This window comes from Tamandua tetradactyla, chromosome 13, assembly GCF_023851605.1.
Source record: "Tamandua tetradactyla isolate mTamTet1 chromosome 13, mTamTet1.pri, whole genome shotgun sequence".
NCBI classification, from domain to species: domain Eukaryota; kingdom Metazoa; phylum Chordata; class Mammalia; order Pilosa; family Myrmecophagidae; genus Tamandua; species Tamandua tetradactyla.
In genome coordinates, this window is record NC_135339.1 from 21,847,694 (window position 1) to 21,873,966 (window position 26,273).

General features: G+C 41.6%; 1 long non-coding RNA gene across 2 annotated transcripts; it reads left to right on the top strand.

Moving 5' to 3' along the window:
• The first annotated feature begins 862 nt into the window (after positions 1-862).
• On the top strand, positions 863-26,140 carry LOC143653046 (uncharacterized). 2 transcript variants are annotated; one of them, XR_013161051.1, is made up of 6 exons: positions 863-1,560; positions 2,817-2,962; positions 3,606-4,087; positions 23,614-23,749; positions 24,807-24,940; positions 25,969-26,140. It is a non-coding gene; the product is annotated as an uncharacterized LOC143653046 (long non-coding RNA). The 2 variants fall into 2 exon arrangements; XR_013161052.1 differs by having other exon boundaries at positions 863-1,546.
• The last annotated feature ends 133 nt before the right edge of the window (positions 26,141-26,273 follow it).

A 26,273-nucleotide genomic window follows, 5' to 3' on the forward strand; every position in this document is an offset into this window, starting at 1 on the left:
AGTGCTTGGTTTAACAACTTTATTACTAATAGCTACCACTTATGGAGTACTTAAACCTAAGTGATTTCCCTGCATTAGCTCATTTAATCGTCACAACAATCCTCTATAAAAACTGCTATTAGCCCCCATTTTACAGACAAAGAAACTGTGGCTCTAGGGTGTTGAGCAGCTTGTCGGAGGTCACTCAGGCGCTTCATTACACTCTATCGGCCTCTCAATGAGGACAAGAGGCCATTCTGTCTGAGCTCAAAGCTCAGGCCTGAAGCAGCTGTTCTATGAGCATCCGACTGGTTCAGGAGTCCAGGGCCAGCGCGGCACATCCCGCCCACCTCGCGCTGTCCCAGAGAGACGTGGCAACAGAGCAGTCCTGAGGGACGCGCACCCTTAGCCAGGCAGCGAAGCCCTCAAGCCTTGGCCTAGGAGGAAGCTGTCAACCCCCTTAGGAGGGAGAGGCACAAAGATGCGGTCGACACAGTGAAGGGGTTTCTAAGGCAGAAGGAAGGAAACATGGCACTTGTCGAAAGACAAGATGCCCGCAGCGACGGAGGAAACAAAGGTCCCAGGCCAGGCCCTGGGGAGGCCTGGGGTCCAACCACCTCCAGGCTTCAAGAACACAAAGCATCACTTTCTGGCCTACATAAGCCTCTCCCTTACTTCTTACAAGAGTTATTTAAGAAAGCGGTGGAGTGAGCGAGAACACCAAAGTGCTTCGCCCTTGCAGCTGCTGGAGCAGGGGCTCCTCGGCCCTGGCCGGGTGCTGACCCGCCCCAGCCGGCCCCCGCCGCCCCCGGGCCCTACGCTCTGCGCCTTTGTCATTCCTCATCCCACGGTGCCAGCTAAGTCACTCAGCTGTCACAATCAGGCCTGGAGCTGCAGGATACAAAATAACTCCCGCAAGACCTCCCCGAGGCGGGGGCGGCAGGCGGGAGGCCACGCGGGGGCCGGAAGGCCCGGCCCATTTGGGCGCGCAAAGGGCACCAGCTGCATCATGCAAGTTGCTAAATTAGCCGGGCTGTTGTTTTTCTTTTAATTTTTGTGTGAATTCAAGAATAGGTCGCGGATGCCTTGGCAGCGTGTGAATGAGACCCTTCATGAAAGAATCCACCTTGCTGAGGGGCGGCTGTTAGGCGCACAAAACTCTCAGTGAAGGAGGCTTTCACGGGAGCCCCGTGCTGCCCTCCCCGGGGTTCTGGTAATCAGCTTCCCTTCCCCTCCGGCCTGCCTCGGGGCACCCCGCGCCGCCGGACCTCGCTCTCTCCCCTGCCTCGTGGGTGCGTGCGCTCCCGAGCCCTTCCAGCCCGTGCCCTGGCCGGGTGCCCGGCCGCGCCCCTCCGCTGTGGGGGAGCCCGCACCCGGCCTTCCTGCACCGGGAGAAGGACGCCGCGATTGGCAAGGCCGAAGGTTCTGGAAAATGACAGGCTGGCTCCTGGACCTGCTCTGCTCTGCACCGCTAACGCGCCCGCCGCCCTGCGCTTCCCAGCTGGCGAACAGAAGGAAAGAATCGTTCTGTGATGCTAGCCCCAGACATTTGTTACACTAGCAGAAAGTAATCCATAAATGGTGCTTGTCAGGGTTGGTTTTATTTAACACCACACCCAACTCCTTTCTGCCAGCTTTCTCAAGCCGAATGCCCCGCATTTCTCCCGCCGTCGTCGCAGGCCTCCTGCAGCTGAGTCTGCAGGGTTAAAGGAGCCGAAGCACCCATCTCCCTGCCTCGGCTGCTGCCTTTGCCCACATGAGCCAGTGACCTGTGTCTTTACTGAGAGTAGCTAAGAGTTGACATGTTACATTCTTAAGAATGTTTTGTATATTTTTAAAGATACAGCCCAACGTGAACAAGTAACAAAAGAGGAAAAGTACAAACAACGCAAATAAACATGAAAAATGTTCAAATTCACTAGTTAGCCAAGACATGATAATCCAAAGAGAAATTAATTCTTCTCTTTCAAATTAGCAAAATAATTATTGTAATCCCCACACTGGCCTAGGTGTGGTAACTTGGGCACTCTCAGTGGGAGTCTAAATTGGTATGAGGTTTCTGGAAAGTAATTTGGCAATGTTTATCAGGAGCCTTAAAAAGATCCCATAGTAACTTTGTGGAAACCTACAACCTCCAGATGGGTCCCTGGACCAGATAAGTCCTGTAATGCAGAGGGGCGAGCCTCCCTAGAGCATCAACTAGTTCCATCCCCCTATGCCCTTCCAACATGAAAAAGTTAGAATGGGCATAGCCCAAATGCCCCCAAAGAGCAGGAGAGAAATTAAAGGTGATGGTGGAGTTATACAGAGAAGGTCGAGATTAACAAATGAATATGAGTGCTGAATCATTATATCGATATTTCTTTTTGTCTCCAGTACCTTAGAGCAGCTAAAAGTAAAAACCTAAAATCATGGAATTGTAACCCATACCAAACTCTGAAATTTGTTCTGTGTCTACTTTTTGAAGTGTACTTTGAAAATAATTGCTTTCTCCCCCTTTCTTTGTATATATGTTTAACAATTAAAAAATGCAATGTATGAAAAAAATAAAAATTAAAAAAAAAATTTTTTAAGGGCCCCAGAAAAATGACAGGGCTCTAAAGCAGGAACTTGAGAGCCAAGTAAAAGTGGGTTCTGATCCCACCATTCCAGCCAAGTGCCCTGGGAAAGCCGCTTCATTCCCCTCTTTAAACCCCTTTCCTCAAGTATAAAATGAGGCTGCTCCTCCCTGCCTCACAGGCTGTATCAAGATGAAGAGAAAAAAAATACAGCCAACTTAACAAATGGTGACATATGCTGCAGTTGTTATTATAAATTCATTTTTCTTTCTCTTTTAGCCCAGTAATCTGGACCGTCCCAAGAAAATCATCTAAGACATGGACAAAGATTCACGCGCAGAAGATGTGTATGGAAGCATGGCTTATAATCATACAAACATGAGACTTACGTACCTGGCATGAAAGGAAGAGTTAAGAAAATCCTGGTACAGCCAAATGATTTTACATATAAACTCAACTGATAGCCTATGATGTGCACTGTTTTGCACCTTGCTTTTTACATTTAATAATGACATTTGCAGGTTTTACCTATATCTGTAGGATAAATGCCTAGCAGTGGAATTCTTGCGTCAAAGGATGTACATTTAACATTTTTATAGCAGTGGTCAACTTGCCTTGCCAGAGCTGTTGTTCAGGTGAAAACACCTGAGTCTGAGAGCCTGTTTCCCAGCCCTCCACCAGTGATACCAACCTTTTTGTTCCTGCCAAGGAGAAAGTGGTATTCCGTTGAAATTTGTTTGCATTTCTCTTATTAGAGGGGAGGTTTAGCACCTTTTCATATGTTTAAGGAGCATTTGTATTCATTTGTTTAAGGAACATCCTTTTCATTGAACTGTCTACTCAAGCAACTTTGGCTTCCTTTTCTGTTGGGTAATAGGTCTTTTTTTTAATTATTATTTAATTGATTTAGCCCTATTTTTTCCTCATATTTGTCACCTGTCTTTTAACTTTTTTGCCATAAAACTATTATTTTCAATCAAGAAAAAATCATTTAAAATATATCTTTTGAATATATATATATATCAAAATATTTCTTTTGCTCAGGGCAATTGTTCTCTGCACTGACAGGTATTTTGTAACTGACTGGCCCTCTCTTTTCGGAGCTCCCTGAGGACAGGAACTGTGACGATCTAGTTCACCACTGAACTCCCCAGTAGGCAGAAGTTTCGCTTTGTGAGCAGATGCCACACCATGCGTGTGGCCTCCGATGCAAATCTGCATAGTTCAGAGAGGAAAACATTCTTCTTTCTATCAAGTTCTGCTGTGTAACAGTCATGTGGCAAAAATGTAGTGAATTCTCAAGAAACCACCCTCGCCGCAGAGGTCAACAGTTTCAACATTCAAGGGCATGGAGTCGACGAGCCCACCCCCAGGCTCTGACCAGGCCCGCCCCGGGCCCCTGGCAGACTCACTGTGCTCAGTTCCGGCTCCCCGCTGGCTGGACCCTCATCCAGGGCCTGGGCAGCTTCAGAAGACCCTCACCTTGTCTCCTCTGGGCCTAGGAGGAAATGGAAGGTTCCTTGCTAACAGGAAAGAACAGAGTGGCCCAGGTTTGTGTCATGCAAATGAACCTAACCCTAACCTAGGAAACTTTTCCTGCATTCCTGTCCTCACCAGGAAGAACCAAGAACATTTTTTAAAAAAGGAAGACCGGGCAACTTCCAGCCTCTAGCAGAGCTGGGCAAGGCTAGGCATTGCAGATAAACTCATCTATTGCTTCCTATTCAGGCTCAGGTTTGGGTAGAGGTGCAAAGTTAAACCTTGTCCTCAAAGTGTATTTCAGCTTAGAGCTTGGCCATCGGTGTCGATTTGTAAGAGCCGCATTCCAAGAGCAGGAGACATTGGTGTGTCTCCAAGAGGCCTGTGTCCAGGCTTCCAATTTGGCTCTACCACATGGTTAACTCCTTCCCAGAAAGCATGACACAGCCACTCTAAAGTCACCCCTCCCCTTCCTTTACATTTTAAAAAGATTTTTATCGTTAACTTTTTGTTTTGCAAATTATGTCAAATTTACGGAAAAGTGGCAAAAAAAGTTTAGTGAACTCCAAGATGCCCCTTACCTAGATTCACCAATTGTTCATACTCTTACCACATTTGCTTTATCACTCTCCCTATAATGCATACTATAGTTATTATCTTCTTAATGAATCATTTGAGAGTAAATTGTAGACTTTTACCTCTAAATATTTCAGCCCTAGCTCCTAACATCAAGGACATCCACTAATGTAATCACAGCACAATTATCAAATTCAGAAACGTTTAACATTGTTAAATTACTTTTATCTAACTCTCAGTTCAAATTCAAATTTCACTAATTGTCCCTATAAAACCCTGCGGCTCTTTTTCTCTCCCAATCCAGGACCACATGTTGCATTGAGTTGTCACATCTTATTTTCCTTTAATCTAGAATTCTTCCACCTTTCCTAGTCTTTATTACCTTGATGCTTTTAAAGATTATGGGCCAGTTGTTTTGTAGAATGTCATTTCAGTTTGGGTTTGTCTGATATTTCCCGTGATTTTTAGATTTACAGTCTGCATTTTTGATAAAAGACACAGTTGCTCCACATTCTTGTGTATTAACTAAAGCATCAGGTGGGCCACATTTTAAAACATGTTTTTTTCATTATAGCATCCTATTCATTTGCAATTTCTAATAAATTGTTCTTTATCCACATTCCTTTACTATCTCCTTTGGTTATCTTAAATCTTTGTTTATCTTTAAATGGGAAAATATTTTTTGCATGTAATGTTTATTCTTATGAACACACATCAGAGTCTCTCTCACACTTCCATTAGTTCTGAAAGTGTTTTTGCATCTTTTTATAATATTTTGAGTCTCTCTTGTTCTCTCTTGTATCCTAGCTTCTAGTCTAATACCTGGCAACCCTCAGGAAGTACTTGGCAAACATTTATTTGTTGACTGACTGAATTTTCTGAATTCATATCTTATGCAGGGAATAATTTAGGTTATTAACTGTTGTAGACACTAAAAAGTAGGGGAATTCAGTTTTAGAGTTTTACGAAGTTTTCTTCTACAAATAATTTGTGTCCCAATCTTCCCACAATCCCAAAGCTGGTCATCTGATCCTGATTGAAACTCTATTTCTGTGCTGGTGCATCTGAAAGTAGAAGGCTCTGGGTGGAGGGTGGGGCAGAGGCTGGAAGGACAGGGGCCTCTGCCCCACCCCCTACCATCTCATCCACTTCCACTTCAGAGAACCCTCCTGGCCGTGCTGCCTTTTAGCCCCACGTGTGCCTGGTTCAACTGAGTTCTGGACAACTTGCCTTTACTGTGATTCCACTTTTTCACTTCTCTTACTCCCGATACCAGTTTCCATTTGTTGTAGTGTTTCCTATTTGGTTATAAGAGTTAGCAGGAGGATGGGTGTCCTGATTTCCTAGAGATGGTTGAAGCCTGGGGAGAGGCTCCTCCTGAAAATGAAAGCATGGGGCTTTCAGGCTCTGCTGGAAGACAGCAAGTCTGAACCCAGAGAATCTATCCATTCACTCCATGGTTTAAGCCCTCAGGTAGTTCCCTCTAGGTTGCCATCTGGTCCAACCACCTCAGCTTGGACTTTCGGGGCAGTTGACCACCTAGAATCTACCACTTCTCCAGACTGATTCTGTCACCCCGTTGTTTGTTCCTAGGCCAGTAAATCCACCTTCTCCAACCTCACCCTAGAGTTCTGATGTTTTGGTCAATAGAGATCTGAAAAGATGTTCCAACTCACAGACAATTAAACAAATACACATTTAAATTATAATGAAATGTCAGTTTTAACCAAATAAATCCTGAAATGCAAAGGGGCCAGCCTCTTCATGATATCAACTAGCTCCATCCCCTTACCCCATATTATCGACAGTCCCTCCCAGCATGAAAATGTTAGAATGGGCATAGCCCAAATACCCCTAAAGAGTGGGAGAAGGATCAAAGGTGATATTGAAGTTATATAGAGAAGGTTGGGTTTAACAAATGAGTATGATTGCTGAATCATTATATTGATATTTCTTTTAGACTCCAGTATATTAGGGCAGCTGGAAGTAAAAACCTAAAATTGTGGAATTGTAACCCATACCAAACTCTGAAATCTGTTCTACAACTAATTGGTGTGATATGCTTTGAAATTTATTGCTTTTTTGTATATATGTTATTGTACTAGTTTACTAGCTGCTGGAATGCAATATACCAGAAATGGAATGGCTTTTAAAAAGGGGAATTTAATAGGTTGTTAGTTTACAGTTCTAAGGCCGAGAAAATGTCCCAGTTAAAATGAGTCTATAGAAATGTCCAATCAACGGCATCCAGAGAAAGATCCCTTGGTTCAAGAAGGCTGATGAAGTTCAAGGTTTCTCTCTCATCCAAGAAGGCACATGGTGAACACAGTCATGATTTCTCTCTAAGCTGGAAGGGCACATGGCAAACACGGTCAGGGTTCCTTTCTCATCTGGAAGGGCACATGGTGAACATGGCGTCATCTGTTAGCTTCTTCTCCTGGCTTCCTGTTTCATGAAGCTCCTCCGGAGGCATTTTCCTTCTTCATCTCCAAAGGTCACTGGCTGGTAGACTCTGCTTTGTAGTGCTACAGCATTCTCTGCTCTCTCTGAATCTCTTTCATTCTCCAAGATGTTTCCTCTTTTATAGGACTCCAGAAACTTATCAAGACCCACCCAAATGGGTGGAGACATGTCATCACCTAACCCAGTTTAACAACCACACTTGATTAAATCACATCTCCAGGGAGATTATCTAATTGCAGATCCAAACATACAGTATTGAGTAGGGATTATTCTGCCATTATGAAATGGAATTCTGATTAAAACATGATTTTTCTAGGGTCCACATCTCCTTTCAAACCAGCACGGTTATTTTTCACAAAAAAGAAAAAAATGATTTCAACATGATAAATAATATCTATTTTAAACCAATGGCCCACATCATACTTAACAGTGAAACTCAAGGGGCAGCTCATTCATGTCACAAGAATAAAACAAAGGTGGCCACTATTCCCACTGCTATTTAATATTGTTCTGACATTTCTAAGCAATGTATAAGAATCAGTAGTAGATATGAGTCATAACCATAGAAGAGAGAGAGACGAAAGGATCATTTTTAGTCTTAGATAATATTGCCTTTCTAGAGAAGTCAAGAGCCAACTGAAAAATGGTATGATGACTGGTTATAAAATAAATATATAGACACAGGTAAAAAAAAATTATAATGAAATGTCAGGTTTAGTTTATCAGATTGGCAAAGATTAGATAGACTAATTATACTTGGGAATGTGGCAAAGGACTTATTTTTACATATTTTTCATGCATTTAGCAATAGCTGTTTAAACTTAGAGTGCCTTTACCGATGGATGGAGCGATTCCACTTCTGGGATGCTTCCCCATAAAAATACTTGCACAAAGTATAGAAACAGGAGGTAAAACATGCCCACTAGTGCCTTGTTTGTAAAAGTGAAAAGACAGAAACTACTCACTCATCTGTCCGCCAATAGGGGACTGGTTAAATAGGCCTCGCACAGAGTGGAATAGAATCCTGCTGCTAAAAAGAACATGGTAGATCTGTATGTGCTAATATGGAACACATCCAAGATATATTGTTAAATGGAAAAAGCAGTTGGCAAAGCAGATTAAAAGCAGTTACTGGTATTGTGAAAATATTAACAAAGTGTGTATGCTATTATATGCACAGAAAAATCCTGAAAGAACCTACACCAAGCTATGAACAATGATTATCTCAGGGCTGTGGGTTTATAGGAGGCTCTCATGTTCTTTGTCTGTACATTGGTAACTTTTGTAATTTTTATAAGAGATGTTATTTGAAAATCTGGGGAAAAGAAAATTAAAAAAAAAACAGCATTAGTGAAAAAATGGTAGCATGGGATTGGCGGGGGTACTGATGCAACAAGCTTGGCTAAATGTTGACAACTGCTCAAGTTGGGAAGGGTTTGCTGTATTTTCCTCTCTTTTATGTGTGTGAATTTTTCCACAATAAGTTTTTAAAAAATGTCTGGAACATGTAAGGAGGAGCAGGCATGGACTGTCTGTGCTAAAGGATGGAGGTCTATAGAGTTCTTTAAGCATCTGACTATATTTAGATTTTCGTAGATAGAGAATGAGCCTCATTCTTGACTTTGTTAAATGGAAAAACTGTGCCTTAGAAAGATTAATTTGTATAACTCGGGTTGGAGGGTAAGAGGTGAGGAGACCAGTCTGAAGTTATATCGCCATGGCTGGTAGGGTAAGGTCAGTCAGAGGTGGGCGGAGGCCACAGGGAAAGTCATGATGGTCACTTGGCTGTGATGAGGTGAACAAGGAGTGCCAGATAACATCTCAGTCCTTCTCCAGGCCCTGGGAAGCTGGGGTGGGGTGCGGGGTGGGTGGGCATCAACAGAAACAGAGAGCGACTTCCTGAGTCCCCGGCCCCATCCACTTCCACTGCAGAGAATGCTCCCGGCCGTGCTGCCTCTCAGCCCCACGTGTGCCTGGTTCCACTGGGGTCTGGACAACTTGCCTGTACTGTGGTTCCACTTTTCCACTTCTCTTCCTCCCGACACCAGTTTCCATTTGTCAAAGTTTTTCTTATTTGGTTATAGGAGTTAGCGGGAGGTTGGGTGTCCTGATTTTCTAGGGCTGCTGAAACAAAACACTACAGACTGGGTGGCTTAAAACAGAACTGTATTGTCTCGTCGTTCTGGGTGCTGGAAGTCCTAAATCAAGATGTCTGCGGGGTCCTGCTCCCTCCTGTATCTGTAGGGAAGAATTAGTTCCATGCCTCTCTCCTGGCTTGTGGCAGTGGCAGTGGCTTCCTGGAGGTCCATGACATTCTCTGCCTCAGTAGTCACATGACACCTTCCCTCCATCTCTCTCTATGTTGCCAACCCTCCCCTTCTTATAAGGACACTGGTCATACTGCTTTAGGGCCCACCCTAAAGTTGGCTTCATCTTAACTAATAATGTCTTCAAAGACTCTATTTCTAAATAAGGACATAATCACAGGACTTGGGGTTAAGACTTAATATGCTTTTGGAGGGTGTGCTGGTTTGAATTTGTGGACCCCAGAAAAGCCACGTCCTGTAATCCTCATTCAGCATTGCTGGGTGGGGGGTTTTATTAATTATCCATGGAGATGTGACCCACCCAATTGTGGTTGGTAACTTTTGGTTAGACAATTTCCAGGAAGATGTGTCTCCACCCATTCAAGGTGGGGTTGCTTACTGGAGCTCTTTAAGAGGGAACCATTTTGGAAAGAACTACAGAGCCCTTGTAGCCAGAGACGTTTGGAGATGAAGAAGGCAAATGTCCCCAGAGAAGCTTCATGAACCAAGAAGCCAGGACAGAAAGCTAGCAGATGTCACCATGTTCACCACGTGCCTTTCCAGTAGAGAGGGAAACCCTGAACATCATCAGCCTCCTTGAATCAAGATATCTTTCCCTAGATGCCTTAGATTGGACATTTCTATAGCCTTGCTTTAGTGGGGACATTTTCACGGCCTTAGAACTGTGGATTTGCAACTTAATAAATCTACCCCTCCCATCCCGCTTTTTTTTTTTTTTTTTTTTTTTTTTTGAGTAGGAGGAGGAGGTTTCAGGTGGAGTGTTTAACTTTAATGGGTCATTCTGTCATTCACCTATTACCCGTCCAAGTGTTTGGCATTTATATATGCCAGGAACTATACTAAGATATAGTACTTGCTTCCCAAACAGCTCACTGTGTAGTTAAAAAGCAGCCAGGGCTGTAATTTAGAGCTGGGAAAGACGGAGGAGAAACTAGCTGCCTAGAGCAACAGAAAAACTTGCGCTGATCTTGATATGTGAGTAGAAATTGTCCTATAGATAGAGAATGCAGAGATTGCATTCCAAGCAGAGAAAAAATCATGTGATAAGTTGTGGAGGGAAGGAACAGAAGATGTTTTTCTATTAATTCATTCATTACTGAGCTGCTGCTATATGCCTGGTCCTTTATTTATATATAGTAACTCTCTTTGCCCCTTATAATAGTTTTTGATTTAAAGTCAATTTTATCTGCTATTAGTACAGCTATGCCAGCTCTTTTTAGGTTACTATTGACAAAACATGTATTTTGTTTTTATACCTTCACTTTCAATTTACTTATGTCTTGAATTTCGGGTGACTCTTGTAAACAGCATATAATTGAGTAGTGTTCTTAAAATCTATTCTGTCAGTCTCTGCCTTTTGACTGGAGAGTTTAATCTGCTTAACATTTAAAGTAATTACTACTAATGCAGGACTTTCTTCTCCCATTTTGCTTTGTACATCTTATACGTTTTTTGCCCTTTAATTCTTCCATTATGCCTACTTTCATATTTATCTTGTATTGTATCATTTTAAGTCCCATCTCATTTATTTCTGTATATACTTCTCATATATTTTCTTTGTAGTTACAATGGCACTTAAATTCACCATCCTAACTCTATACCAATCATATTTGATTTGATACCAACTTCGCCTCAGTAGCATACACAGACACTGTACCTGTACTCCTTCTATCCCCAACCTTTTGATTGTACTTGTTACAAATTGTAGTTTTATATGTTGTATTCTAAAACTATGATTTTATCATTACTTTTTATGCATTTGCATTTTAGACACTGTAAGTAGTAAAATGTGGAGTTATATACCAAAAATTACAATACAATAGTACTGGCATTTATAACTACCCATATGGTTACTTTTACCGGAGGTCTTTATTTTTTTGCCTTCAATCCACTGTCTAGTGTCCTTTACTTTCAGCTTGTATGGCAGTTTTAGGGATAATGAACTTGCTCATATTTGTTTAACTGAGACTGTCTTATTCTCACTCATTTTTTTTTTTTTTTTTTTTTTTTTTTTTTTTAAAGGAAAGACAGAGAGAAGGAAGGAAGGATAGAAGGAAGGAAGGAAGGAAGAAAGGGAAACATCTTTAAACATTTTCTTGTTTTATTGTATTCTGTTTCTCCGTTTTTGTTACATGGGCTGGGGCCGGGAATCGAACCGAGGTCCTCCGGCATAGCAGGCAAGCACTTTTGCCCGCTGAGCCACCGCGGCCCGCCCCTCACTCATTTTTTGAAAGACAGTCTCATTAGGTATAAAATTCTTGGTGGATATATTAGTCAGGGTTCTCTAGAGAAACAAAACCAACAGGAGATATCTGTAAATAAGACATTTTATAAAAGTGAATTTAAAAGGGAGAATTTTACAAAAAGCCATTCTGTTTCTGGTATATTACATTCCTGGGCAGCTTGCAAACTAGAACATACAGTCACAATTCAACACCTAACCATGGGATTTAAAAGTACAAAAATTGTTTAGAACCAATGTTGCTCAAAGATGTAGGATTTTCAATTCAAAATGTTTCTGTCCCCAGTATTAAACCACAACACTTGGGGGCACATGGCTTAGAAAGGATCAGTGGTAGAATCACCTTCTCCCCAGTGTCTAGTCCTATTTATTGAGTTCAGGCACTCAGCCCAGGGTTGCTCCTGAGATCAGTCTCCCCATTTATAAAATGGGAATCATAATAATATCTACTATATGGAGTTTCATGAAGATTAAATGAGTAAATTAATATTAAGCCCTTAGAAGTGGGCCTGACATACTATAAGCTCTGTAGAAGCACCTATTAAATGAAATAATAGAAGTGGTTTTCCAGTTTGTGGACTCCTCTTTGGAAACTCTAATGGAATATGAACATTGTATCCTGTACTAGAAAGGGACACATTAATTTACCAAACCTTTACTGAAAGCTTAGATGTCCAGGATACTCTAGGCCCTGGGAGGGGACACCACAGGAAGTGCCCCGTGGGCTGTGGCTTCCCAGTTAGAATAGCTTCTGAAGTTCAAGTTTCAGATTCTCCAGAACTGAAAACAGCTCTCAGCTTGCACAGGCCCTGTGACAGTACCCTACGCTGAGCACTGTCCCATAGCGGTCGTGTTTTTTTTTTTAATTCTTTCATATACTTATATAACATATATACAAAGCAAACAAATAAAAAAAACAATAGTTTTCAAAGCACTCCTCAACAAGTACAAGACAGATACCAGAGTTTGTCATGTGCTACCAGATTTTTCCTTTTAGCTGCTCCAGATTATAGGAGGCTAGAAGGCTTAAATATTTTTTTTATCATCACAGTTGATTTTTTTTCCTTCTTTTTTGTGAAAATAACATATATATAAAAAATCTATAAATTTCAAAGCACAGTACCACAATTAGTTATAGAACATATTTCATAGCTTGACATGGGTTACAATTCCACAATTTTAGGGTTTTTCTTCTAGCTGCTCTAAGATACTGGAGACTAAAAGAGATACCAATTTAATGATTCAACATTCACATTCATTTGTTAAATCCTATCTTCTCTGTATAACTCCACCATCACCTTTGATCTTTCCATCCTTCTCTTTAGGGGTGTTTGTATCCCACCGTGTTTTATATGCTGTTTCCAAACCTTACCACAGCCTTATAGGGCAGGGATGATTATCCTCAGTCTACGGATGTTGAAATTGAAGCTCCAAGAGGTTAAGTGACTTGTGGGGAGCAGGGTGGGAGACACGTGGAGGAGGGAGGCTGGGACCAGCCTAATGGAGGGCTTGGGGGCTTCAGCGTAAGTGAAGATCCATCATTCACCAAGTACAGCATCATGCAGGCCAGTCTAGATCTTTGCACATGGGACTGTTTAGTTATAGAACAATATTTCCAGGGAGGGATTTCTTACCATCCCCCCTCTTTTTTTCGGGGGGGGGGGGGTACCTGGTCCAGGAATTAAACCCAGGTCTCCTGCATAGAAGGTGAGATTTCTACCACTGAATCACCCATGCACCCTCATCTCCCCCACCTTAAAAAAAATTTTTTTATATCGTGAAAAACAACATATATACAAAAAAGCAATACATTTCAAAGCATACCGCGAAAGTAATTATAGAACAGATTTCAGAGTTTGGTTTGGATTACAGTTCCACAATTTCAGGTTTTTCTTTCTGGCTGCTCCAAGACACTGGAGACTAAAATATCAATATAATGATTCAGTAGTCGGACTCATAAATCCTAACTACTCTGTTGTAACTCCACTTTCTCCTTTGATTTCCCCCCTTAATCTTTAGGGGTATTTGGCTGTGCCCATTCTAATTTTTTCATGTTGGATAATATGGAATAGGGGTATGGAACGAGTTGATGTTCTGGGGAGGCTGGTTGCTCTGGATTTCAGGACTTACCTGGTCTAGGAACCCCTCTGGAGGTTATAGGTTTCTGGAAAGTAATCATAGTGCATGGAACCGTTGTAGAATCTGAGATAAGCCCCTACGTATTCTTTAGGGTTGGCAGGAATAGTTTTGATTGGGCTTTGGCAAATCATGATAAATAGCAATATCTAGCTGAAGCTTGTGTAAAAGCAGCCTCCAGAGTAGCCTCTCAACTCTATTTGAACTCTCTCATCCACTGATACCTTATTTGTTACACTTCTTTTCCCCCTTTTGGTCAAGAAGTCATTGTTGATCCCATGGTGCCAGGGCCAGGCTCATCCCTGGGAGTCATGCCCCACATTGCCAGGGAGACTTTCACCCCTGGATGTCATTACCATCCCCTTTTACCAAAGAGTTTCCTAAGGCATGGCAAGGTTAAATCACCAGCTAGCAAAGAGTAGGTTCATTCCCAAGTTGACTGAGAGACTGGATCAAGCACTATCTAGTACCTCTGAAAGGAGACCTCTTGCAGAAAAAATCACTTCGGTTGCAAATAAAAATGTAGATTCCTGTGGCCTACCTCAAGCCCATTAAATAGAAATCTGCCTAGGATTTGGATTTTTCCATAAAGCTTTCCCCAAAACCTGTAAATAAAGGAAATATGATTACCCACAGAGAGTTAAACCACAAGACCAGTGCTAAAGAATCCTGGTGCAGTCACTTCTGAAAGGACAGAATAGTATTCCCATTCCTTCTTTTTCTTTCTGTCTTTTTTTTTTTAACATGGGCAGGCACCAGGAATCAAACCCGGGTCCTTGGGCATGGCAGGCAAACACTCTACCTGCTGAGCCACCGTGGCCTGCCCCTCGTTCCTTCTTACCACTACCCAGATTGATTTTCTCAACCAAGGTAAAGGAAGGATGAATAGAAGAAAAATTTTATGACCTTGGCATAGAGGAACATTTCTTAAACAAGATGCAAAAAGTACAAGCCTTAAAATAAAAAGATTCAAATATTCAGCCACACAAAAATTAAAAAACTTTCTGTAAAACAGAATGTATCATTTAAAAAAGTGAAGAGAAACCAGGAAAGGGGAAAAGGTATTTGCATTACATAAAATCAACAAGGGATTGGCTATAATCAACAAAAAATCAGTACCTAGAGTATATAAAGAACATTTAAAAATCAATTTAAAAACAAGGAGAAACATCTCCAAAGAATAATGATCGAAGGATATGAACAGACATTCAGAAGAAAATCCCCCAATACAAATAAACACTTGAAAAAGGTGTCCAACTTCACCAGAGATGGGGAAATGCAAATTAAAACCGCAATGAGACACCCTTTCAAGTGCTGGTGAGTCTGTGCAGCAAATGAAACTTCCATACACAGCTGGTGGCAGTGTAAAGTGAGACATGCTTTGCAGCGCAATATGGCAAAAGCTAATAAAGTTGAAGTGGCAAATATTCTGTCTAGAAAAATTCTTCCACATGTGTTTTGAGACAAGTACAAAAATGCTCACTGCAGCACTGTTACAATAAACAAAAGTGGAAACAATTTAATTGTCCATTAATAGGAGAATGAATCAGCACTTTCATGTATAATCATATAGTGGAACAGTACACAAAAGTTAAAATTAATGAACCACTGCTACATGTATCAACATTTCAAAATGTAAGTCAGATCACATCTCTCCTCTTTTAAAACCTTTCCATGACTCCTTTGTTAGTTTGCAGAAGCTGCTGGAATGCCATATACCAGAACCGGAAGGGCTTTTATAAAGAGAATTTATTAAGTTACAAATTTACTGTTATAAACCTATGGAAATGTCCAAACTAAGGCATCCAGGGAAAGATACCTTAATTCAAAGAAGGCTGATGCATCTGGAGCACCTCTGTCAGCTGGGCCGCCATGTGGCTGGTATCTGCTGGTCCTTTGCTCCTGGGGTCTGTGTTTTCAGCCTCTGTTTCTGTGAAGTTCCTCACTACTTCTCCAGGGCTTTCATCTCTTGGCTTCCCTTGGCTCTCTCCAGGTTCTGGCTGGCTTCACATCTCATGGAGACGTCTGCTGGGCTCCAAGCATCTCCAAATATCGCGTCTGTGTTCTCCACATGTCCACATCTGTGTCAGCTCTGCTCCGAAATTTCTCTGGGCTCTGAGCCTTCAGTTTCTCCAGGCTCTTTTCTGAGTCTCTTCAAAATGTCCCTCTTTTAATCGAGAATAGTAATTACCTTTGTTTTAAGGGGGAGGGAGACAGACCGTAATTGATCTATGTTTTCTCTTAACAAAAACTGATCTGGGGCGGTGTAATGGTGGCTCAGTGGCAGAGTTCTCGCCTGCCATGCCAGAGACCCTGGTTCAGTTCCCAGCATTTGCCCAGGTCAGGAAAAAATAAATTGATCTGAAGTAACTATGACAAAAGTTTAAGACATGACAAAGTTGAAAGATGAGATGTGGTATCGATTATATTGTTTTTTCTACTCTTTTTGTTGGCTTGCAGTATTTCATGGCTTTAGAAAAACTAAACAATAAAAGAACCCCAAAAGATTAGGTTGGGACACGCTGGCCAAGGGCAAACGCTGGGAAAGAGCCATCCCCCTGGGAAGTCATTGCAGTCTCTCTAGCCAGGCCTGTCCCGTTCTAAAGGGGAGGAGTTGGTCACAAAGAGCAATGAAATGCTGGCCGGGTGTGGAGTGATTGGTACTTTCCTACACTGCTGGAAACTATTTAGCAGCGTTATTAAAACTAAACAGGTCCTGTCCCAATTAAGATGACAGAGGGAGACATTCGAGGATTCTGGGCCCCCCACAGAAGCTTTGAACAAACAGCAAAAACAGGCAGAAACGTTTTCCTCAAAGCTCTGGAAATCAGTCCTAGGGTTGCAGTAACATGGCAAGTGCCAAATCAAGAACAAGGCAAGTGAAAAATAGTAATGTCTCCCAGAAACCTTGCCTGTCCCCTCCCCCATCTCCTTACCAGCTTGGCACTTGGCATGGGGCCAGCCTGCACTCGCAGTGTAGAGCCCTGGTTCTGGTTTCAGAGGAAGTAGACTAACCTTTGTGCACATACTAGGGTGCATGTATGTCTGAGCCAACCTGTCTGGGGCAGCCTGAAGGACTGAACCAGAATAAACATCACAGGCTCACCATCCTAGAGCTTGTCTTGTACCCAGAAGTGACTAACAGAGCCCTCCTAGAGGTTGCTGTAGGAGAACAGTTGAATCACAGCTGCCTGGAATAAAGAAGTGGCAGCTGTGGGATATACAGTAAAGTACCCAGAACCATGATGAAATACTGTTTCACAGGTCAATCTATGAAGACTGGGAAAGGCCTTTTCTTTTTTTTTTTTCTTGTTAGCTCCTGGCATTCACGGACATTTCCAGCTGAATATGAACTTAAGGAACAAACATGTCATAATCTAAATTCCAGCAATAACATATTAAAATATCAAAATATGTAGCTTGGGACAAAAGATAACAAAACATGAAGAGAAATAGCAAGCGATGGCCTCAGCAAAGGAGAAGTTTAAAAACTATTAATGAGGAAGACTGGACCTGGGACACACAAGACAAAAACTTTAAAGAATGGTCCAGATATGCTCAGTGAGCCAAAGGAAATAATAGACAAAGAATTAAGGATATCAGGAAATAGATGAACACAAAGAGAGAATATCAATAAAGAGATAGAAATCATGAAAAGGAACCAAACAGAGCTTAAGACCACAGTAATAGCAATTAAAAAAAAAAATTCTCTAGAGAGCTTCAAAGCAGATTGGAGCAGGCAGAAAAAAAGAATCAATGAGTTTGAAAATAAGACAATTGAAATAAGTCAGTCTGAGAAGCAGAGAGAAGAAAGACAGATGAAAAGCCTGAAGAGTCTGTAGGACACCATCAAATATACAAATACATGCTTTTTGGCAGACCCAGAAGAAGAAAGAGAGAATGAGCCAGAGAGAATATTTCCAAAATGAAATAATGGCTGAAAACTTCCTAAATTTAATGGAAGTTATGAATATAAACATCCAAGAAACTCAACAAATGTCCAACATGATTAAACCCAAATATAGCCACGTTGTGACATACTGTAATCAAATTGTCAAATGTCAAAGATAAAGAGCGAATCCAGAAAACCTCAAGAGAAAAGCAGTGTGTCACATACACTACAGCCTCAATAAAATTTAGTGTCAATTTCTCATAGGAAGCCGTGGAGGCAAGAAGGCAGTGAGATGACATATTTAAAGTGCTGAAGACAAAAAGTTGCCAACCAAGAATTCTACATTCAGCAAAACTGTCTTTCAAAAAATAAGGGAAAGATTAAGACATTCCCAGATAACAAAAGCTGAGAGAGCTCATCAATACTAGATTGGCTGTATAAGGGATGCTAAAGAGGGTTCTGCAGGTTGAAAGGAAAGGCCAATAGACAATACATCAATGCTGCATGAAGAAATAAAGATCACTGGTAAGGGTAACAGCACAGGTAAATATTAATGCTGGTGCTACTGAAGTTTTGCTCTGTTACTCTACTTTTTACTTCCTACAGGACCCAAAATGCAAATGCCTACAATGCAATGATAAATCAATGGATTTAGACTCATAGTGTATTAATATTTAATTTGTGACAAGAACTACAGAAATGGAAGGGGACAGAGGGGTATAGGAATACAGTTTGTATATATAATTGAAGTTAAGTTGATATCAAAACAAACAAGATTGTTATAGATGTAGGGTGTTAAATTTTAGCCCCATAATAACTGCAAAAAAACCATCAGAGAATATACAAGCTCACAGAGACAGAAAATAGAGTATCAGTTGCCAGGGGTGGTGGGCAGGGGAAATGTGGCTTTAATGTATAACGGGTATCAGGTTCCTGTTTGTGGTGATAGGAAAATTCTGGTTATAGATGTTGGTGAGGGTACCATAATATTGTGAAGGTGATTAATTCCACTAAATGGTATGCTTAGGAGTGGTCGAGATGGAAAAGTTTCCATGATTTAAAAAAAGAGATTTGTTTTGTTTTTGTTTGTTGTTTGTTTTATTCTCAAATGATTTTAATCCTCAAATTCTTTACCAGTTCAAACATTGAACACATCTGTACATATTCTTTTATAATTGTGGTTATATATATATAGATATATAGATATAGATATAGATATATAGATAGATAGACTTTTTATCTCTCTCTCTCTCTCTCTCTCTCTATATATATATATATATATATTGACTTTTGCATAGTGATTTTGTATCTCCAATTTTGCTGAATGCATTGATTAGTTCCAATAACTATTTTAGTGGGCGTCTAATGATATTCTACATACATCCATACAATGCCATAATATCGAGAGATAGTTGTATGTTCTTCTTTACAATCTGAATGCCTTATTTCTTTTTATTGCCTAACTTCTCTAGTTAGAACCTCCAGAACAATATTGAATAGAAATGGCAAAAGCAGACATCTTTGTTTTGTTTCTGATGTGAGGGGAAAAGCTGTCAATCTTTTACGTATGATGTTGTCTGTCAGTTTTTTAAGAGGCCTTTATCAGGTGTGATATTTGAAGTTGTGTGTATGCCAGAAGCGATCATGTTCTTTTAATCTGTTCCTGTTGGCATAAACCCCTTGTAGGTGGGAACTTTTGATTAGGTTATTTCTATTGAGAGGTGAGCCACCTCATTCAAGGTGGGTCTTAATCCTCTTAGTGGAGTCCTTTATAAGAGAATAAAAGACAGAAAAAAAAAAGGTCCCAGAGAAGTTTAGAAAAAGGTCCTGGAGAAGCTGAGAGAAGAAGCTGTTAAAGCCAAAAGGTGAAAGCAACAAAGCCTGGGAAAGAAGGATGAGCAGACATTGCCATGAGCCTGGCCAAGTGACAGAAGAGTCCCAGATCACCAGCAGCCTTTCTTCAGAGGAGGTATCATCCTGTTGATGTCATAATTTGGACATCTTCCTGAGCTTAGAATTGTAAACTTGTAAGTTAATAGATCCCCACTGTAAAAGCCAACCCATTTCTGGTATATTGTTTTTGTCAGCTCTAGCAAACCAAAATATTAGGTCATGAATATCAACTCTATTCATAGTTTGTTGTTGAGTTTATCATGAAAGGGTGTTAAATTTTGTTAAATGCTTTTTCTGCATCTATTAAGATGTTAATGCAGGTTCTGCAGGTTTTGCCCTTTATTCTATATGGCATATAAATTTACTTCTCTCTTCTGCCAGCTCAAATCTGCTGTTGAGCCCCTCTAGTGAATTTTCATTTTAGTTATTTTACTTTTCAACTCCAGAATATCTATTTGAATCTTTTAAAAATCTCTCTCTTTATTGATATTCTCTATTTAGTGAGACATCATTCTCATACTTTCCTTTATTATTTAGACCTGTTTTCCTTTACTTCTTTGAACATATTTGTTATAGCTAACTTAAAGTTTTTGTCTGGTAAGTCCCATATATGGGCTCCTCGGGGACAATTTCTATTGAGCGTTTTTTTTTTTTTTCCCTGTGTGTGAGCTATATTTTTCCTTTTTTAATTTTATTTTTTTGCATATCTCATAATTTTTTGTTTTAAAACCAGATATTTTAAATAATATGTTACAACTCTAGAAATGAGATATGCTCAGCAAGTGTTTGTTGTTGTTTGTTTTTGTCAATATGTTGTTGCAGTTGTTTAATGACTTTTCAGAACTAATGCTATAAAATCTGTATTCTTTGTCATGTGTGGGGACTGAAGTCTCTACTTGATTAGCTTAGGGGTCAGCTAAAGTTTAGACAGAGATTTCCTTAAATTTCTTGAACCAATAAGTCTTCCAATCTTTCCTGAGGGACTCTGTGTGCAGGTCAGGGCATGCCTTAAACCCAGCTCTGCTCAGCTTTCCCGAGACTTCAGGACTGGGTATCACTGTTTTAACATTAGCTGAAGGCCAACTGTATTATTAATTATCAAAATATTTTATTTAACTTGCTTTTTTACATAAATTTAGTCAAAAGGGAAATTTTATATCAATAGCATAAACAGCAGACAGTTTGCAGCTCTGCCTTAGTCTTCACCTCCAGCTTCCCCAGAGTCTCAAGGTTAGCCAGTGGTGAGAAATTAGGGTTTTTTCAGGTCTTTCCTAGGCATGCATAGAGACCTGCACATGTATGTGGCCTTCTAGATTTCCAGAAATATTACAGAACTTTTCAAAATCCCCTGTGGACATCTCATTCTTCACTTTCCCCTTTTAAGTTGGTTGGTCAACTTTCTATTTGCACCAATTTTCAACAAAATGCATGAGGGAAAAGGTTGTTTGCAGTGAGCAAACTCTGAGCAAGTCAAATACTTCTCTGAGTGTGGTTTCCAGGAAACTGCCAACAGGTCAAATAATGAGAATTCTCTGCTGATGGGCTTTTGGCGAGTGCTGAACCCATCTGCTCCCTTCAGTAGTTGCTACACTGCTATTTTTTACAGCTACCATAATTGCAAGGCTGTAGGTTTTCAAGGTTACCATGAAGCGAAGGACACGGCAATGGGAAGAGGGCAAGTGCCACAAAGCTCCTTGTTCTTACCCTATTTAAGCCATTTTTCTAGAACAGACACTTCTCAGCTTATTGCAAGCCTTTGGTTAATTCTCAGCATTGCAAAAAAGTTGATTTTGACAATTTTTCTCAATGTTCTCCTTGTTTTTATGCAGGAGTGGATTTTTGGATGTCCTTACTTCACCTTTCTGGAATGCTTTTCTCCTTGAGTTTTGTTCTTGTTTTTCTACTTTTTGGATTGGGGATGTCCTTTCTGTAGCTGAGAAGGGGGCTGGGCTTCTCTTCAAGGGCTTGCAGCTTTTGACAGCTGTTCCACATTTTCAATTAAAGGATTTCTAGGGAGCAAATGTGTCCCTGTCAATGTGCCTCGCTCACTCACTGCCTGAATGGAACCAAGTCATCTCTCTCCACTTCCCCAGTTCAGAAACACCGGGTTCCTGTCCCTTGCTTGTCCTCCCTCATCTGCTTCTCTATTCTTCTTTTCTACCTCCTTTCTTTTTCCCCTTCTTCTCTTTCTTCTCCCTCTCTGCTGCCTCCTCTTCCTCCTTCTCCTTCCTTTCTTCCTTCTCCTCTGTGCTCTACCCTTTCATCCCACTTCCTCTCTCTCTCCCTTCTCTTTCCACATCTGCTCTAGTGAGACAATACGGTTTAGTGTATTACCCAGGCTTTGGCCCCGAAAGATCTGAGTTTGAATCCTAGCACTGCCATGTGACTTTGGGTATGACCCACGGTTTGCTGACCTGTAAAACGCATTTAATGACTACTTGCAGTGTTAAGAAAAAATGCATGCCAAGATTGGCACATTGCAAACATTCAATCATTGAAAGCTATTTATTATTCACTGATAAAGATAATATACATCTTATTTCTGGTATGGCTATATTATCAGTTTCATTTCTTTGTTTCTGATTATTAAATTGTTGTATGATTTACCATTCATTGTTTTAAGGCGTCTATTTCTTCTATTACTTTGTGTCTTGGTACCTTCTTCACTTACCATGGCATTTAGTCTTTGTCTCTTTATGCATCTGTGTCCCTGCTAATGTGTAACTTCTCAAAAGCAAGGACCATGTCTTATTCACAAGAAGATCCCAGGGCCTTGGTCTGGGTCTGGTGCATGACAGGAACTCCGTAAACATTTGCTAAAAGTCAAGTGAATGAATGAATGAAAGTCTTCTCTGCTATGAGAGAGAAGGAATTTTCCAGCAGGCTTAGGACTCGGCTCTGCTCGGCTTTCCCCAGACTTCAGGACTGGGTATCACTGTTTTAACATTAGCTGAAGGCCAACTGTATTATTAATTATCAAAATATTTTATTTAACTTGCTTTTTTACATAAATGTAGTCAAAAGGGAAATTTTATATCAATGGCAAAAACAAGCACCAGCATTACTTGTCTCTATTCATGAAAATAAACATTAATATTCCAAATAATAAAGATTCCTTTGTTTGTCTTCTAAAGTGATCTCAGGTACCATACTTTGGGAAACCTTACTTCTCATCCTGCATGTTTCTATCCAAAACACTGGCCATTTCCTAGCATATGGAAATTTCTGATTTTTCTTGTCCTTTCCCTTCCCAAGGCTGAGATGCTGTATCCTAATAGAAAAGTGACATTCCTTTGGATTCACATAATTTCAAATTTGGGGTCAACCCAGGATGGCCCTGCAGGCTCTGTCAGGGTCGTGGTGCCCAGGTGGGCATTCTGCAGCACAGGGGTTTGACCCATGACTGCTCCTATTTCACCGTGCCCCTTCTGTGCCACCCCACAGTGATGCCACTGTGACCTTAGTTTTTTATGATTTGCATATCAGATTACCCAGAACAATCAGGGTAAGTATTCACTCAGGTGAATATGTAGACCCACTAGAAAGAAGAAACATAAAATAATTTTTTTATACTATGTAACCATTTCCAGTTAATCCAGGATTAGTATTTTATGTTATGGAACACACAGTACCTCTAAACATCCTAGGAGAAATCTTTTTTTTTTAGTAAAGTATACTTCATGATCATACCATTTCTAAAGATTTATAATTTCCATTAAAAACAAGTTTGCTGAGAGGTTGGAAACTCTGTTTCTCTAGAGAAACAGAGCCAACAGGAAATATTTGTAAATGTGAGATTTATAAAAGTGTCTCTCACAACCGTGGGGATGCAAGAGTCCAAAATCTGTAGGGCAGGCTGTGAGGTTGGCAGCTCCAATGAAGGTCCTTGACAAATGCCACAGGAGAGGCTCGCTGGCTGAAGAAGTAAAGAAAATACTCTCTTCTCCCTTAAAAGTCTTCAGCTGATTGGATTCTCTAGTTGCCTTCATTGATTGTAGATATAATGAGTCACAGATGCAATCAGTTGACTGATGATTTAATAAACCAGCCTTTTGATTTATTAACCAGCCACGAAATATCCTTGCACTACCGGTTAGCCCAGTGCTTGCCTGACCAGACAACTGGGCACCATCACCTGGCCAAGTTGACACCTGAACCCAACCATCCTGTTTGCTTTTGTTTCTATAAAGCATCTATTTGGCAGGTAAGTTGTTGGACGGGCTGCAAATGCTCTGTCTTAAGTGAAAACATAAGTCATCTTATTTAGATGAAGGAAGGATACTGATCTGTTTTTGGAGGGGGTACTGTCCTTTTTCTGTCCCATCTCCTCCTATAGCTGTGGACAGGAGAAACTTAGCTTTCCTCCTGTGCTATGCTGGGGAGTGGCAAAGACTGCCTGACCTTTAGGTGCTCAGAGGTTCTTGAGCTCCTGCCCTCTGGCTCTGCCCTGCCTGCTCCAGGGCCCACTCCCCGGGTGTGGCCACCCTTAAGCCAGCTCTTTTGTCGAGTGGCCACGGGATTCAAGGCCTGGGCCTCTCCCTGCACGCCAACGCAGCCATCTCTGTCCACGCCACCTGCAGATTTGGTTAAGAACTTCAGGGGCCCTTGAAATAGGGTCAGATCCCCAGGTCAATCTCAGCCAGTGTCCCAAACCTACAAGCTATTAAAATCCCCTGTCACTGATTTTAAATATAAATCTAAAAATTCTATCCAGCCTGTCTGAGAGAAGACTGGCCAGAAGTTCTTCTCTTTAGGGCTCCAGTGAAGTCAATGAAAAGTGGCTTCTGCTTCCCTTGGGCAGGTCTTCTCCAGGGGGCGTGGAGGGGGAGGGAGGCACCTCTGGATGTTTGTTTACATTTACCCTTTTGAGCGTTTTTATTCCTTAGCAATGATGACAGCCTCCTGGTGACCGCACAAAGGACATGAGCAGCTCTGAGCAGGGTCCGAGCCATTGTCATGTGCTCACACTTTGTGTCCACACAGGAATGCTTCCTATGAGGAAGATGTCACTCTTCACTTGTCAGCACCAAGTCCCAACTCTCCCCATCCTCGGGGATGTCCCGCATGTCCAGAGGCCACAGTTCCCCGCTCTGTGACTTTCATCATGGTTCCGTCTTCCTGGGGCACCATTCCGTCCCAAAGCGCCAGTCTCAAATGCCAGCGCACCCAGCTTACCTTTTCTCCCTTAAATTTCTACAGTGTTACTTCCACATGTTCTTTGTGCATTTCTTCTAATGCTTCCCTCATTCTTTTTTTTTTAGGTGCACGGTCCAGGAGTCAAACCCGGGTCTCCCGCTTTTAAGACAAGATCTACCCCTGAGCCACCCGTGCACCCCTTCCCTCACTCTTTATATCAGAGTTTTACGTGGCCCGTGGTCTCTGCCCAATGGACCAGGTATGTCTCCCAGAAAACAGGGCTCAAGCCATCAGCAACCCTGTATTTCCCTGAGGCCCTCCACACCTCAAAGGGAGGAATATATTATTTGTTGAATTAACCCAATACACTTTTTCTTTGTTATTTTCTACCTTTCTCCTGTTTGCCCTTAGCTTCAACCCTCACTAGTCTCTGGATATAGTTTTTCTATTCATTCCTCTCCCCGTTCACTGAAAAGACATTTATCACTGCTTTTCAAATGTCAGAGACTGGGGAGGTCCGAGTGGACAAAACACTGGCCCAGGTACAAAGAAGCTTATAGTCCAAGGGGTGTGGTGGGCATCAGAGGGGCGCGCACAGAAAGAAGGACAGGTGACTCAATTTGGGAAGGTCACAGACAACTTTCCAGGCAGGTGGCACCTAAGCTGAGATCCCCAGCCTTTGCTTGTGTGTACCCCCTGCCTCTCTATCCTTGGGACCTGGTCCATTTGGCTCCCCTCAGGGATCTGGTGGCCTCTCTTTCTGACCCTTTTCCTGGAGATGCTCTCCTCTCTCCAGTTTCAAGACAGTGGCCCTACACTGTAATCTTTCTTTCTCAGTGTCCAATGGCTGTACCAGAGATAATGTAGGTATTTGGAAAATTTCATCCTTGACCCTCTTCTCGTTCTTCCTGGATCAGCTCCTTCCCTGATGCATATCACTTCTGATGCGTATCTCTAAATTCCAGCCTTCTCACTGGAGAGCTGGAGCTACGCCTTTGTCTGCTGGATCCAGCCTTCCATGGCTGGTCTACCATTTCTTTAAAATTTGGCATATCCAAAACAGAACCCAGTGCTTTTCTTCTGAGTTCCTGCTTCTTGAGGCATTCAGATAATATTGGTTATTATTAAGAAGTCTTAGGCTAAAATCGGGTAGAAGGTAGGCTACCTTTTTCTTTTGTTTTTACAGAATCTGATATGAAATCTAACCTTGTCATGCTCCTTCCAATTTACAGACATTCTTTTGTGACACGTCTAACCATGCCAGTTATTATTTGTCTCTGTTCACAGGTCACTGTGTCTTTATAGCACATCGAGAAGTCACTTTGGCATAAGGACGGCCCGTGGGATGCTGGTCGCTGACATCTGATGGCTGAGTTTCCTGGTGGCCAGTTGTCTGAATACCGGTCAGTTCTGACAGATGGGTTTAGGGCACTCATCTGTGCTATTTGCCAAATATCTCCAGTTCTCGGTCTTCCTAGCACGTTGTGGCGTTGCGTGTTTTGGCTCCCTTGTGGTTGGGTGGGGCCGTGTGGAGTCCTGGTCGATGAGTCATGCATGGAAGTGCTGCTGATATCCCTGGGCTGCAGCGTTTC